We start from the raw sequence: 16339 nt of genomic DNA, 5'->3' as shown, positions 1-16339 counted from the left end.
AAAAAATAGAAAAAAAATAGATTTGGGGTGTCTGGGTGGTTCAGCTGGTTAAGCTTCTGACTTCGGCTCAGGTCATGATCTCACAGTTTGTGGGTTCGAGCTCGGCGACGGGCTCTGTGCTGACAGTTCAGACCCTGCTTTGGATTCTATGTCTCCCTCTCTCTCTGCTACTCCAGCTCTCTCTCTCTCTCTCTCTCTCTCTCTCTCTCTCTCTCAAATATAAATAAACATTAAAAAAATTATATAAAAAAAGAAAAAAATGGATTTCATCAAGCTTAAAAACTTTTATGTTTCAGAGGGAACTGTCAAGAAAGTAAAAAGAAGGTGAAATTTTAACCCACTGAAAATATTTGAAAATCATGTATTTGATAAGGGACTTGTGGGTTAATATACAAAGAACACTTAGAACTCAATAATAAAAAGACAACACAATATTAGAAATGAGTAAAGAATCTGAATAGACATTTCTCCAAAGATAGATGATATACTCAATATCTTTACTGTGATCGTGGATATGCAAATATCCTTACCTATATATGCATATATTTATAGAGCTAAATATATATTTATAGAGCTAAATACACACATATACCCACAAATGAAATGTAAGGAAGACTAGGAAAATTTAATTTTAGCAATGGATTGTATCATTATCAATATTCTGGTTGTGATATTGTACCATTATTTTGTAAATTATTAACACTTGAAATGAGTAAAGGTTATACATAAAGACTATTCAGAATCTCTATCATTTCTTACAAGTAGTCTGATTCTACAACTATCTCAATAAAATTACTACTAAAAATAAATATAAATAAGCCTTCTCCCATGCATATCAATGTAAAATTTCTGAATTCTAGACACAAGTGAAAAAGTTCCTACAAGTTTCTAGGGAGCTGGGTATCTATGAAATATATATACTCATAGAAAAGATCAAAAATAAGAATGACATTAAACCTTTCAAAAGCAATGATGGAAAACAAAACAAAACAAAAAAACAGTAAAGCAATTTCTTAAAATTCTGAAGAAAAAGTCTTCACCTATCTAAATCATCAGTTATCTGTGAAGATAGAAAAAATTTTTCTTTAAGCATTTGAAGTCTCAAAAAACTTGATTTCCTATGTGGCCTAATCTTGAAAATCTCTTCAAAGATATGAACCATCTAAGCAAGGGAGTAAACCAAGAAAGAGGAAAACATGAAATTCTTAAACAGTGTTTGAACTCAAATGTGGTAAACTGACACTCCAGAATAATGGTGAAAGGAGACTGTAAGACAATAGCTATGCACAAGACCAGAAAGCAACCAATATAGTTGGAAAAGCTCCAAAGGTTTTGGACAATATATCTTCATGAAATGAAATTGATAAAATACATAAGTAAGAAAAACATTATACTGGAAAGGAAAATGATTCAGAGCATACTAAATGGCTCAGTTGTAAATACTTTTTAGTCCTAATAATAGAAACATCAAATTGATAAAATGAAAATTAAAATATACCTAAACTGTAGCGAGAAAGATGGAAAGTACATATATGTGATAGGGGTTAGGATATAGTGGAAAAGAACAAAATCCTCAGATGGTGATGGGTGATGGAAGGACTATGAAAATCTTGGTAACAGTTTATTGGCTACCTTATGGCAAGGTACTTCAAAGAGTCACAGAACTTAGAGATGATGAGTTAGGTGTTCTTTCCCAAATCTGCTAGCCTCTCCAGTGTTAACAAACAGTATTCAGTCGTAAGTAAGGAGGGCAGAGACACAGCTAATTATTTACAAGCCATATAATACCACCTATTCCTTACTAATAAGGCACCATTTTGTTAAGTAAGAGAGAACACCCCAAGGTGGTGAGAACAGCCCCTGAATTAATTTCAGAAGGGAGGAAGTTTACAATCTGGTTCTAATCAATGTGATATAAAACAAGCCTAGAAAGAGTGTGAAAAAAAGAACTCTTAGGAATATTTTCCCTTCCTGGATAAGAAGTAAATGGGGAAGAAGTTTCACCTCTTACCACTCCCTGGTTCCTGCATTGAACATAGTTTTGTGAAGGTATGACACAAACAGCAGCCCTAAGAAGGCCAGAGACTCACAGGGAAGCCAACCCAGAGCCATGACATTTTTGAGCCACACCATTGCCAGCAATTGAATTTCTTATTACATAATGAAAGTACCCCTATTATTTTAGCCTAGTTTTAGTCAAGCATTCTATTAATTTGATTGAAAGCACTGCAAGTGTAAAGGGAGAAGAGCTGCCTCAGAGGTAGTCAGATTTATTTAATAATATTCATGCATTTATGTAAACCAACTAGTCAAAGTACATGTTCTAGATGATGAATTTTTAGTTAATACCTTTGAAAGTAGGATTCTACCAAATAATAATATGGAATTCCCCCTTCTGAAATTCAAATGTATAAAGAGACACAAATTATTTAAATATAATGATTTTCTGTGTCATCTTATATTAAGACTAATTTAGTCATAGTTGGTTAAAGGTATCTATGATATCTGTCCACATCTTCCAATAAATTTTGAGTAAGCACCTGTTCTGCCAGGCAACATAGCCATTGGAGACATCAACATAAGTTACATTGGGCCTTTGCCCATCAGGGACAGATAGCTACTTTCCAAATGAAGAATATGTAGGTAACTTCAATAAAATTTTGAATCAACCCTTGGTCATGATTACAGAATTGTCCCTCTCTATAGGAAGAGCAGACGCAAATGCCCTAAGGGATGAGGGAGAAGATATACCTGGGTAACAAGTCTCTGATTTTTTTTTTTTTATGTCCTTGGAGATTTCACTGTGCAGAGGTTTTCAAGTTACTTCAGGAGGATTTATTTCTAGTTTTCAAAAGAAATGTCTTCCTCCCCACAGAGACATCAAAACAACATGTCATAAAATACTGAGAAGACATTACTCTTATTCACTATGTAAGTACTAAATCAAAGTTTTTTGATTATGTAGGTAAAACTAAAATGAGCCATTCCTCAATTACAAATGAGAAATAATAAATGACCAATAACCAAGGTCTCAGTCTACGAACCCTTTTCAAATAAAAAGTTGACATATGATGGATCTTAGCATATTAATGAACATTGTATTATCAGCTATATAATTACCTTGTTATATTAATAATAATTAAAAATGTTAAGGAAATTTATTGTAAGATTATTTTTAAATTTTATTCTTTTCTGGATTAATTTCCTCTTAAAAAAATTAGGATTTAAATCAAATCCTCATGAATCAAACTCTGCACAACTGTCATATCAGCAAATTTAAATGAAACAGAAAATTATATTAATTGCTTTGGATCAGATCAAGCATTACATCCTCCCATTTATATGTTCTCCTTTGACTTCTTTGACAGTGATTATCTCAATAAGTCCTTTCAGTATATAATAATAGGGCTTCCTCAGTTGAGGTTACAATGTCTCCTGGATCAGTCTGACTGACAGATGAACATTTGGCATGTGCTTAAGAGGAAATAGACACTTTAATTAGCACAGTTACTTACAAGTGCCTTGGACACTGTACCCCAAAGTTGATGACTATAATAAACGTTGACAGGAGAACTCTGGTCTTTGACTAAAGAGACTTATGGAATGGGGAAATCATTTAAAAGCCTTCAACCCAAGAGTCTTGAATCATAGATTTTCAAGCTTTCATTTCTTACTGTCGGTCTAAGAACTGTTAAGCTGGCTATGCAGCAAAGGCAATTTAGTGTAGAAAGGATGAAAGCATGGTCTTTTCAGGAAGTGATGTTAGAACCATTGAAAATCCAATGGGGGGGGAAACAAACACTTCAATCCATTCCTCACACCATATAAAACATTATTAACTCAAAAATAGATGATAGACCAAAATGCAATACCTGGAATGATAAAACTTTCAGGACAAAATATCATAACTGTTGGAAAACTTTCTTAGATGCAGTATGAAAAGCATGATCCACAAATAATGAAATTGCTAACTTGGATTTAATCAAAATTAAAAAAAAAAAAAACTTCTGTGTTTTAAAAATCACTGTTAAGAAAATGAAAATAGAAGCCACAGACTAGGAGAAAATAATTACAAGATAAACATACATCAAAGAACTTTTATGTAGAATATAGAAAGAACTTTTACAATTCAGTAATAACATTGACTGAAAAACTAATTTAAATACAAGTAAGAGATTTCAACAGACATGTCAACAAAGGGATATGTGGATGTAGATACACACATGAAAAAATCTTCAACACCATTAGTCATTAGGGAAATGCAAATTAGAATCACAATGAGATACAACTATACATAGACCAGGGTGGCTAAAATTAAAAAGATTGATCATAACATGTTTTGGTAAGAATGTGTAACAACTGGCAATTTCGCACACTGCTAGTGAAAATATACAAGAGTATAACTACTTTGTAATACAATTTTAGAGTTTCTTGAAATTTAAACATAGACCCACCATCATATAATCCAGCCATTCCACTACTAGGTATGTACTTAAGAGAAAAGAAAGAATATGTCTTTATGCAAACTTGTACACAAATATCCATAGTAGATTTATTTGGAGTAGCCAACAACTAGAAGCAACCCAAAGGTCCGCCCACAGGTGAGTGGACAGATACATTGTGGTATAGCTACACAATGGATTACAATTCAGCAATTAAAAAAATCAACTACTGCTATTTGCTAAACCTGAATCTCAATTATATTGAGTGATAAAGACAGAAAAAAAAGAATATATATTATATGATTCAATTTATATGCAATTGTGGAAAATTCAAACTAACAGAGTGATAAAAATCAGATCAGTGGTTGCCTGGGAATGGGTGTTAGGGTGGTGTGGGAGGGTCAAGAGAGAGATTATATAAAGTAGAACAAGGAAATTTTGGGGGGTAATGGATATATTCACTATTTGAGGTGATTTTTTTTCAGTGGTGTATACATATGTTAAAATTTATCAGATTGTATGTTTAATACGTGCAATTTATTACATGTTAATTACACCTCAAATAAAGCTATTCAAAAGAAAAAAGAAATTTCAACCCTTGCTAACTATGTGACTGAGAATGAATACTTAACCTTCCTGGAATTTATTTGTAAATGACAATAATGATAAAGTCCTATATATTCTTCAAGGTTACTGTAAAGATCAAATGAGATGATTATAAAAAGTCTTGCAAATTGTAAAGGGTTACCTGTACAAAATAAAGTATTAGTGTTGACATGGTTATTATTAGTTTCAAAAAACACACGCCATCAATTAACAAACCAGTGATTTGTGATAGGGAAAAGGCATGCAGAGAAATGTGAAAGGCACGAGAAGTTGAAAATTAAGGCTAGTAAACTTGAATTCAGAAGAGATCCTGTGACCACAATCTTGACTCATATGATTTTCTGTCGTCATTTGCCCACATTAGTCCTTGAACACCTAAGCTCATTCAGATGCAAATCTATGTTGCACTTTCTATTACCTTCTTCTTTTTGTCTTTTTTCCCAATTACACTGTGTAGAAGGAGTGGCCAAGACAGTCCTAACTTGTAATGAGTGAATCCCAAATAGAGTCAGAGTCCTCCCTGCCACTCTGAGCCAAGTCATTTTTAAAAATTGTTCTAATGTTGTTTATTTTTGAGAGAGAGAGAGACAGAGACAGAGACAGAGACAGAGTGAGTGGAGGAGGGGCAGACAGAGAGGGAGACACAGAATTCAAAGCAGGCTCCAGGCTCTGAGATGTTAGCACAGAGCCTGATGTGGGCCTCAAACTCACGAACCAGGAGATCATGACCTGAGCTGAAGTCGGACGCTTAACCAACTGAACCACCCAGGTGCCCCTGAGCCAAGTCATTTTAATTCAAGCCCCAAAATACTCCTTCACCATTTCCCTAGCTGGCACAGATTCAGAACTTCAGCAAATTCTCTTGGAGCATTCATGTTTATGGGATTTTTGGATTCTGGATCCCTGAAAGCAGAGGTGGTGTCTCTATTTATACCACCTCTCCCGAAACATGAAGGTCCCATCACTGGTTTACACTAAATCCATACATACAGGATCATGAGTTTAGTGGATCTTACTGGAGAAATGGACATCAACAGACTGAATACCCTACAGACCATAAAGCCATTATCATTTATTGTCTACCTCATGATCCTTTCTTATTAAACAGTTCTAGGAGCTCCAAAAACTTCTCCTTTTGTTAGGCAGAGAGAATCAGTTTTCTTCTCAGAAGGCTTGAGACTCAGCCATGTCCAGGCCTGTGGACCTGCCTTCTACAATAGGCATTGATCCAGGAATTTTTCTAATAAACGTAATTCCCTCCAAGAGAATTCTGCTATCAGCTATTAAGATAATTATTTTTAAATTCCAACTGTTATTGTAAGACATAAAATTAATTCACAGTTAGAAAATCATGCTTCACTAGAACATATTCAAGACCAGTCTCAAGCCAAATGAAAGGATTTGAAATTCTTTGTCCATTTGTTTACCAAGTATACACACTTTCCTTGCAAAATGTTAAACAGAGATATAGAAGTCTCAGGTAAGGAAGGCTAACAATCTCTATCCAAAGAATCAAATTCTGGTAGAACTGGCTGCAGTATTTGGTATTTTGAGGGCGAGGTATCCATAGAGTCTAAGTATATGAGTATATGAGCAACGTTCTTCTATGTAAACATAAAAAAACACAATGAATCTCAAGTAGCTCTTCATTAGAATCATGTATAAGCCAGATATACTCAGCGATTACATAAAAATTCTAGAAAAAGGATTATTGCTGTGCCTACTTTCTATGTTTGGATAATTGAGATAATAGATCCTACTATGAACCAAACATCCTAAACCAAAAGGCCACATTTTTTCACAGGTGTTAGCAGCCAAAGGTAGCTCAGTTGAATTCAAGGTGAATGAAGCTGATATTTATTTATAGAGAGAAATGCAGTTTTATAATTAAGACCATGTAATCATTTCAGAGCTGGAATCATGGTTTCTAGTTGGTCATTAACAGTAAGATTGGTCTCACATTATTAAAAACACACATGTGGGGGTGCCTGGGTACCTCAGCAGGCTAAGCTACCAACACTTGATTTTGGTTCAGGTCATGATCTCACGAGTGTGAGATCAAGCCTCTCATGGGGCTCTGTGCTGACAGCATGGAGTCTGCTTGGCATTTTCTCTCTCCCTCTCTCTGACCGTCCACAATTCACGTGTCTGCATGCTATATCTCTCTCAAAATAAGTAAATAAACATTTTAAAAAATAAATAAAACACACCTATGATTACTCAGTGTGAATGAGCTATATGAAAGTTGTATAAACTCCATTTTTCAATTAAAGAAACAAAGATTTCAGATTTAGTGGTAGAATTTCTGTTGAAATGGAAATCAATCTCAATACCAGGTCACAGAAACAAAAATTAAAGAGTATTTTCTAAGGCTGCACCTTAGGACTCAAAAAGAACTCCTATTCTTTCAACCTCTGTGCTCTACAAAAGTGCATCAAGGTCCAAATGACAAAGCAGAGCAGAAGTCTGATAAAGAATTGAGTCTAATGTTTCAGAATTAGGACCCCACTCCTCCTAAACTTCTGTGGTGAGCACACATGGCATTCTGTGTGATTTCCCACTTAGGAACCTCTGGAAATTATGCATAGTGATCCCCAGTTAAGTTCTTGCTTATGCAGTAGAGGAAGAGAAAAACCCCTCTGACAAGGACATAAATGCAAAAGTGAATTGATTTGTAGACTCAGGTAGGTAAGGTCAGGCTATTCCAATCTCTATTCTGGGAATCTCACTTGCCTTTTCAAATTCCATATATGCATGCAAATGACTCACACATATGTACTATTAGCTTCATCCTTTCTTCTGACCATCAAAGCTACTGGATGTTTGTGCCTACTTCCAGTGGCCCTTCAAACACATGACAAGAAATGATACTTCCTCCTCTTCCCCAAATTTTTATTTCTATTAATTGTACTATTCTCCTAGCCAATTATTTTTTTTATGTTTATTTAGTTTTGAGACAGAGACAGAGCACAAGTGGGGGAGGAACAGAGAGAGCAGGAGACACAGAATCCGAAGCAGACTCCAGGTTCTGAGCTGTCAGCACAGAGCCCAATGCAGGGCTTGAACTAAAGTACCTTGAGATCATGATCTGAGCAGAAGTCGGATGCTTAACTGACTAAGCCACCCAGACACCACTCTCCTAGTCAATTTTAAACCTTGAGCTGATTATTGCTGATATTACCCAAAGAAATCTACATATTCAGTGAAGTCCCTATCGAACGAACACCAGCATTCTTCACAGATCTAGAACAAACAATCCTAAAATTTGTATGGAACCAGAAAAGACCCCAAATAACCAAAGCAATCCTGAAAAAGAAAACCGAAGCCAGAGGCACCACAATCCCAGACTTCAAGCTGTATTACAAAGCTGTAATCATCAAGACAGCATGGTACTGGCACAAAAACACTCAGATCAATAGAACAGAATAGAAAACCAAGAAATGGACTACAAACACATGGTCAACTAATCTTTGACAAAGCAGGAAAGAACATCCAGCAGAAAAAAAAGACCAGCTCTTCAGCAAATTGTGCTGGAAAACCTGGACAGCGACATGCAGAAAATGAACCTGGGCCATTGTCTTATACACTACACAGAAATAAACTCAAAATGGATGAAAGACCTAAACGTAAGACAAGAAGCCATAGAAATCCTAGAGGAGAAAACAGGCAACAATCTCTTTGACCTCAGCTGCAGCAATTTCTTATTCAACATGTCTCCAGAAAGCAAAAATGAAATATTGGGACCTCATCAAGATAAAAAGCTTCCGCACACAGCAAAGGAAACAATCAGCAAAACTAAAAGGCAAACAAGGGAAGGGGAGAAGATATTTGCAAATGACATATCAGATAAAGATTTAGTATACAAAATCTATTAAGAACTTATCAAACTCGAGATTGGGAGAGAATATGGTGGCATAGGAGGACACTGGGCTCACCACGTCCTGCTGATCACTTAGATTCCACACACACCTGCCTAAATAACCCAGAAAACCGCCAGAAGACTAGCAGAATGGAGTCTCCGGAGCCAAGCACAGATGAGAGGCCCACGGAAGAGGGTAGGAAGGGCGGAGAGGCGGTGCGTGCTACACGGACTGGCAGGAGGGAGCCGGGGCAGAGGGGCAGCCCGCCGGCCAAGCAGAGCCCCGGAGTCTGGCTTGCAAAAGCGGAGGGGCCGGATGGATGTGTTCTGACAGCAAGCAGGACTTAACATCTGGAAGGTTGTAAGTTAACAGCTCTGCTTGGAGAGCGGGAAGGCTGGAGGACAACGGGAGGGAGAGTTGTTGAGCCCTGGACGACAGAGCTCAGCTTGGCGGGGAACACAGGTGCTCGCCAGCGCCATCTCCCTCACCCATCCCCCAGCCAAAATCCTAAAGGGACCCAGTTCCTGCCAGGGAACTTGCTTGTTCCGCGCAAATACCCAACACTGTGCTTCTGAGGATCCATATCCATCCTGCCGCGGGTCTAAGTTCCTCTGGGTGCCGCAGGGCCCCTCCCGAAGCGGATCACCAAAGGAAAAGTGAGCTGAGCCTGCCCCTCCCACCCCTGTGCACCTTGCTGATCCACCCCAGCTAATATGCCAGATCCCCACCACCACAAGCCTGGCAGTGGTGGCTACCACAAGTAGCCCAGACGGGGGCCACACCACCCCACAGTGAATCCTGCCCCTAGGAGAGCAGAAGAGAAGGTACACACCAGTCTGACTGTGGCCCCAGCAGTGGGCTGGGGGCAGACATTAGGTCTGCCTGTGGCCCCGCCCACCAACGCAAGTTATTAAAGACAGCACAGGGGAAGTGCCCTGCTGTTCTGCACCACTCCAGGGACAATCCAAAATGGCAAAACGGAAGAATTCCCCTCAAAAAAACATCCAGGAAATAACGACAGCTAACGCACTGATCAAAAACGATTTAAACAATATAATGGAAAGTGAATTTAAAATAATACTCATAAAATAAATCGCTGGGCTTGAAAACAGTATAGAGGACAGCAGAGAATCTATTGCTATAGAGATCAAGGGACTAAGGAACAGCCAGGAGGAGCTAAAAATGCTATAAATGAGCTGCAAAATAAAATGGAGGTGACCACAGCTTGGATTGAAGAGGCAGAAGAGAGAATAGGTGAACTAGAAGATAAAATTATGGAAAAGAAGAAGCTGAGAAAAAGAGAGATAAAAAAAATCCAGGAGTATGAGAGGAAAAATAGAGAACTAAGTGATGCACTAGAAAGAAATAATCTACGCATAATTGGTACTCCAGAGGAGGAAGAGAGAGGGAAAGGTGCTGAAGGTATACTTAAAGAAATAATAGCTGAGAACTTCCCTGATCTGGGGAAGGAAAAACGCACTGAAATCCAAGAGGCACAGAGAAGTCCCTTCAGACGTAACTTGAATCGATCTTCTGCACGACATATCATAGTGAAACTGGCAAAATACAAGGATAAAGAGAAAATCCTGAAAGCAGCTAGGGATAAACGTGCTCTAACATATAAAGGAAGACCGATAGGACCTGTGATGGATCTCTCTACTGAAACTTGGCAGGCCAGAAAGGAATGGCAGGAAATCTTCAATGTGATGAACAGAAAAAATATGCAGCCGAGAATCCTTTATCCAGCAAATCTGTCATTTAGAATAGGAGAGATAAAGGTCTTCCCAAACAAACAAAAACTGAAGGAATTTGTCACCACTAAACCAGCTCTACAAGAGATCCTAAGGGGGATCCTGTGAGACAAAGAACCAGAGATATCACTACAAGCATGAAACCTACAGACATCACAATGACTCTAAACCCATATCTTTCTATAATAACACTGAACGTAAATGGACTAAATGCGCCAACCAAAAGACATAGGGTATCAGAATGGATAAAAAAAAACAAGACCCATCTATTTGCTGTCTACAAGAGACTCTTTTTTATTTTATTTTTATTTTATTTTATTTTATTTTATTTTATTTTATTTTTAATTTTTTTAATGTTTATTTATTTTTGAAACAGAGAGAGGCAGGCATGAGCAGGGGAGAGTCAGAGAGAGAAGTAGACACAGAATCTGAAACAGGCTCTGGGCTCCAAGCTGTCAGCACAGAGCCCAAAGCGGGGCTCGAACTCACGGACTGTGAGATCATGACCTGAGCTGAAGTCGGACACTCAACCGACTGAGCCACCCAGGCGCCCTAAGAGACTCATTTTAGACGTGAGGACACCTTCAGATTGACAGTGAGGGGATGGAGAACTATCTATCATGCTACTGGAAGTTAAAAGAAAGCTGGAGTAGCCATACTTACATCAGACCAAACTAGAATTTCAATTAAAGGCTGTAACAAGAGATGAAGAAGGGCATTATATAATAATTACAGGGTCTATCCAGCAGGAAGAGCTAACAATTATAAATGTCTATGCACCGAATACAGCAACCCCCAAATATATAAAATAATTACTCACAAACATAAGCAACCTTATTGATAAGAATGTGGTAATTGCAGGGGACTTTACAACAATGGATAGATCATCTAGACAGAGAATCAATACAGAAACAAGGGCCCTGGATGATACATTGGATCAGATGGACTTGACAGATATATTTAGAACGCTGCATCCCAAAGCAACAGAATATACTTTCTTCTTGAGTGCACACGGAACATTCTCCACGATAGATCACATATTGGGTCACAAAACAGCCCTTCGTAAGTATACAAGAATTGAGATCATACCATGCATACTTTCAGACCACAATGCTATGAAGCTTGAAATCAACCACAGGAAAAAGTCTGGAAAACCTCCAAAAGCAGGGAGGTTAAAGAACACCCTACTAAAGAATGAAAGGGTCAACCAGGCAATTAGAGAAGAAATTAAAAGATATATGGGAAAAAATGAAAATGAAAATACAACAATCCAAATACTTTGTGATTCAGCGAAGGAAGTCCTGAGAGGAAAATACATTGCAATCCAGGCCTATCTTAACAAACAAGAAAAATCAAATACAAAATCTAACAGCACAACTAAAGGAAATAGACGCGAAACAGCAAAGACAGCCTAAACCCAGCAGAAGAAGAGAAATTATAATAAAGATCAGAGCAGAAATAAACAATATAGAATCTAAAAAACTGTAGAGCAGATCAATGAAACCAAGAGTTGGGTTTTTGAAAAAATAAACACAATTGATAAGCCTCTAGCCAGGCTTCTCAAAAAGAAAAGGGAGATGACCCAAATAGATAAAATCGTGAATGAAAATGGAATTATTACAACCAATCCCTCAGAGATACAAGCAATTATCAGGGAATACTATGAAAAATTATATGCCAACAAACTGGACAACCTGGAAGAAATGGACAAATTCCTAAGCACCCAAGCACTTCCAAAACTCAAACAGGAGGAAATAGAAAGCTTGAACAGACCCAAAACCAGTGAAGAAATTGAATCAGTTATCAAAAATCTCCCAACAAATAAGAGTTTAGGACCAGATGGTTTCCCAGGGGAGTTCTATCAGACGTTTAAAGCAGAGATAATACCTATCCTTCTCAAGCTATTCCAAGAAATAGAAAGGGAAGGAAAACTTCCAGACTCATTCTATGAAGCCAGTATTACTTTGATTCCTAAACCAGACAGAGACCCAGTAAAAAAAGAGAACTACAGGCCAATATCCCTGATGAATATGGATGCAAAAATCCTCAATAAGATGCTAGCAAATCGAATTCAACAGCATATAAAAAGAATTATTCACCATGATCAAGTGGGATTCATTCCTGGGATGCAAGGCTGGTTCAACATTTGCAAATCAATCAACGTGATACATCACATTAATAAAAGAGAAGATAAGAACCATATGATCCTGTCAATCGATGCAGAAAAGGCCTTTGACAAAATTCAGCAACCTTTCTTAAGAAAAACTCTCGAGAAAGACGGGATAGAAGGAACATACTTAAAGATCATAAAAGCCATTTATGAAAAGCCCACAGCTAATATCATCCTCAATGGGGAAAAACTGAGAGCTTTTCCCCTGAGATCAGGAACACGACAGGGATGTCCACTCTCACCGCTGTTGTTGAACGTTGTGTTGGAAGTTCTAGCATCAGCAATCAGACAACAAAAGGAAATCAAAGGCATCAAAATTGGCAAAGATGAAGTTTTCACTTTTTGCAGATGACATGATATTATACATGGAAAATCCGATAGACTCCACCAAAAGTCTGCTAGAACTGATACATGAATTCAGCAAAGTTGCAGGATACAAAATCAATATACAGAAATCAGTTCCATTCTTATACACTAATAATGAAGCAACAGAAAGACAAATAAAGAAACTGATCCCATTTACAATTGCACCAAGAAGCATAAAATACCTAGGGATAAATCTAACCAAAGATGTAAAAGATCTGTATGCTGAAAACTATAGAAAGCTTATGAAGGAAATCAAAGAAGATACAAAGAAATGGAAAAACATTCCGTGCTCATGGATTGGAAGAATAAATATTGTCAAAATGTCAATACTACCCAAAGCTATCTACACATTCAATGCAATCCCAACCAAAATTGCACCAGCATTCTTCTCGAAACTAGAACAAGCAATCCTAAAATTCATATGGAACCACAAAAGGCCCCGAATAGCCAAAGTAATTTTGAAGAAGAAAACCAAAGCAGGAGGCATCACAATCCCAGACTTTAGCCTCTACTACAAAGCTGTCATCATCAAGACAGCATGGTATTGGCACAAAAACAGACACATAGACCAATGGAATAGAATAGAAACCGCAGAACTAGACCCACAAACGTATGGCCAACGCATCTTTGACAAAGCAGGAAAGAACATCCAATGGAAAAAAGACAGTCTCTTTAACAAATGGTGCTGGGAGAACTGGACAGCAACATGCAGAAGGTTGAAACTAGACCACTTTCTCACACCATTCACAAAAATAAACTCAAAATGGATAAAGGACCTGAATGTGAGAATGGAAACCATCAAAACCCTAGAGGAGAAAGCAGGAAAAGACTTCTCTGACCTCAGTCGCAGAAATTTCTTACTTGACACATCCCCAAAGGCAAGGGAATTAATAGCAAAAATGAACTATTGGGACCTCATGAAGATAAAAAGCTTCTGCACAGCAAAGGAAACAACCAACAAAACTAAAAGGCAACCAACAGAATGGGAAAAGATATTTGCAAATGACATATCGGACAAAGGGCTAGTATCCAAAATCTATAAAGAGCTCACCAAACTCTACACCTGGAAAACAAATAACCCAGTGAAGAAATGGGCAGAAAACATGAATAGACACTTCTCTAAAGAAGACATCCAGATGGCCAACAGGCACATGAAAAGATGCTCAACGTCGCTCTTCATCAGGGAAATACAAATCAAAACCACACTCAGTATCACCTCATGCCAGTCAGAGTGACCAAAATGAACAAATCAGGAGACTGTAGATGCTGGAGAGGATGTGGAGAAACGGGAACCCTCTTGCACTGTTGGTGGGAATGCAAAGTGGTGCAGCCGCTCTGGAAAGCAGTGTGGAGGTTCCTCAGAAAATTAAAAATAGACCTACCCTATGACCCAGCAGTAGCACTGCTAGGAATTTACCCAAGGGATACAGGAGTACTGATGCATAGGGGCACTTGTACCCCAATGTTTACAGCAGCACTCTCAACAATAGCCAAATTATGGAAAGAGCCTAAATGTCCATCAACTGATGAATGCATAAAGAAATTGTGGTTTATATACACAATGGAATACTACGTGGCAATGAGAAAGAATGAAATATGGCCCTTTGTAGCAACATGGATGGAAGTGGAGAGTGTGATGCTAAGTGAAATAAGCCATACAGAGAAAGATAGATACCCTTTGTTTTCACTCTTATGTGGATTCTGGGAAACTTAACAGAAACCCATGGGGGAGGGGAAGGAAAAAAAAAGAGGTTAGAGTGGGAGAGAGCCAAAGCATAAGAGACTCTTAAAAACTGAGAACAAACAGGGTTGATGGGGGGTGGCAGGGTGGGGAGGGTGTGTGTTGTGTATTGAGGGGAGCATCTTTTGGGATGAGCACTGGGTGTTGTATGGAAACCAATTTGACAATAAATTTCATATATATATAGAAAAAAAGCTTAACTATTTCTTTAAAAAAAAGAACTTATCAAACTCAACACCCCCCCCCCAAGACACAAATATCCAGTGAAGAAATGGGAAAAGTACATGAATAGACACTTCTCCAAAGAAGGCATCCAAATGGCTAACAGGCACATCAAAAAATGCTTCACATCACTCATCATCAGGGAAATCCAAATGAAAACCACAATGAGATACCACATCACACCAGTCAGAATAGCTAAAATTACCAACTCTGGCAAAACAGATGTTGGCAAGGACGTGGAGAAAGAGGATCTCTTTTGCACTGCTGGTGGAAATGCAATCTTGTGAAGCCACTCTGGAAAATAGTATGGAGATTTCTCAAAAAATCAAAAATAGAACTACCCTTTGATCCAGCTATTGCACTACTAGGCATTTATCCATGGGATACAGGTGTGCTGTTTCAAAGGGGCACATGCACCCCAGTGTTTAAAGCAGCACTACTGACAACAGCCAAAGTATGGAATGAGCCCAAATGTCCACTGATGGATGAATGGATAAAGAAGATGTGGTATATATACATATATATATATATATATATATATATATATATATATATATGTGTGTGTGTGTGTGTGTGTGTGTGTGTATACACACACACATATATATATATATACACACACACATACATATATATATATATATATACACTATATATATACACACTATATATATACACACTATATATATACACACTATATATATACACACTATATATATACACACTATATATACACACACTATATATACACACACACACAATGGAGTATTATTTGGCAATCAAAAAGAATGAAATCTTGCCATTTGCAACTACGTTGATGGAACTAGAGGGTATTATGTCAAGCAAAGTTAGTCAGAGAAAGACAAATATCACATGACTTCATTTATATGAGGAATTTATGATACAAAACAGATGAACATAAGGGAAGGGAAGTAAAAATAGTATAAAAACAAAGAGAGGGACAAAACATAAGAAACTCTTAAATACAACAAACTAAGGGTTGCTCATTGGGGTTGTGGGTGGAGGGATGGGCTAAATGGGTAAGGGGCATTAAGGAAGACACTTGCTGGGATGATATTGGGTGTTATACATAGGGGATGAATCACTGGAATCTACTCCTGAAATCATTATCGCACTATATGCTAACTAACTTGGATGTAAATTAAAAAATTAATTAATTAATT

This window comes from Panthera tigris, chromosome A2 (assembly GCF_018350195.1).
Source record: "Panthera tigris isolate Pti1 chromosome A2, P.tigris_Pti1_mat1.1, whole genome shotgun sequence".
Taxonomy (NCBI): Eukaryota; Metazoa; Chordata; class Mammalia; order Carnivora; family Felidae; genus Panthera; species Panthera tigris.
Note: the sequence above shows the minus strand (reverse complement) of the source record.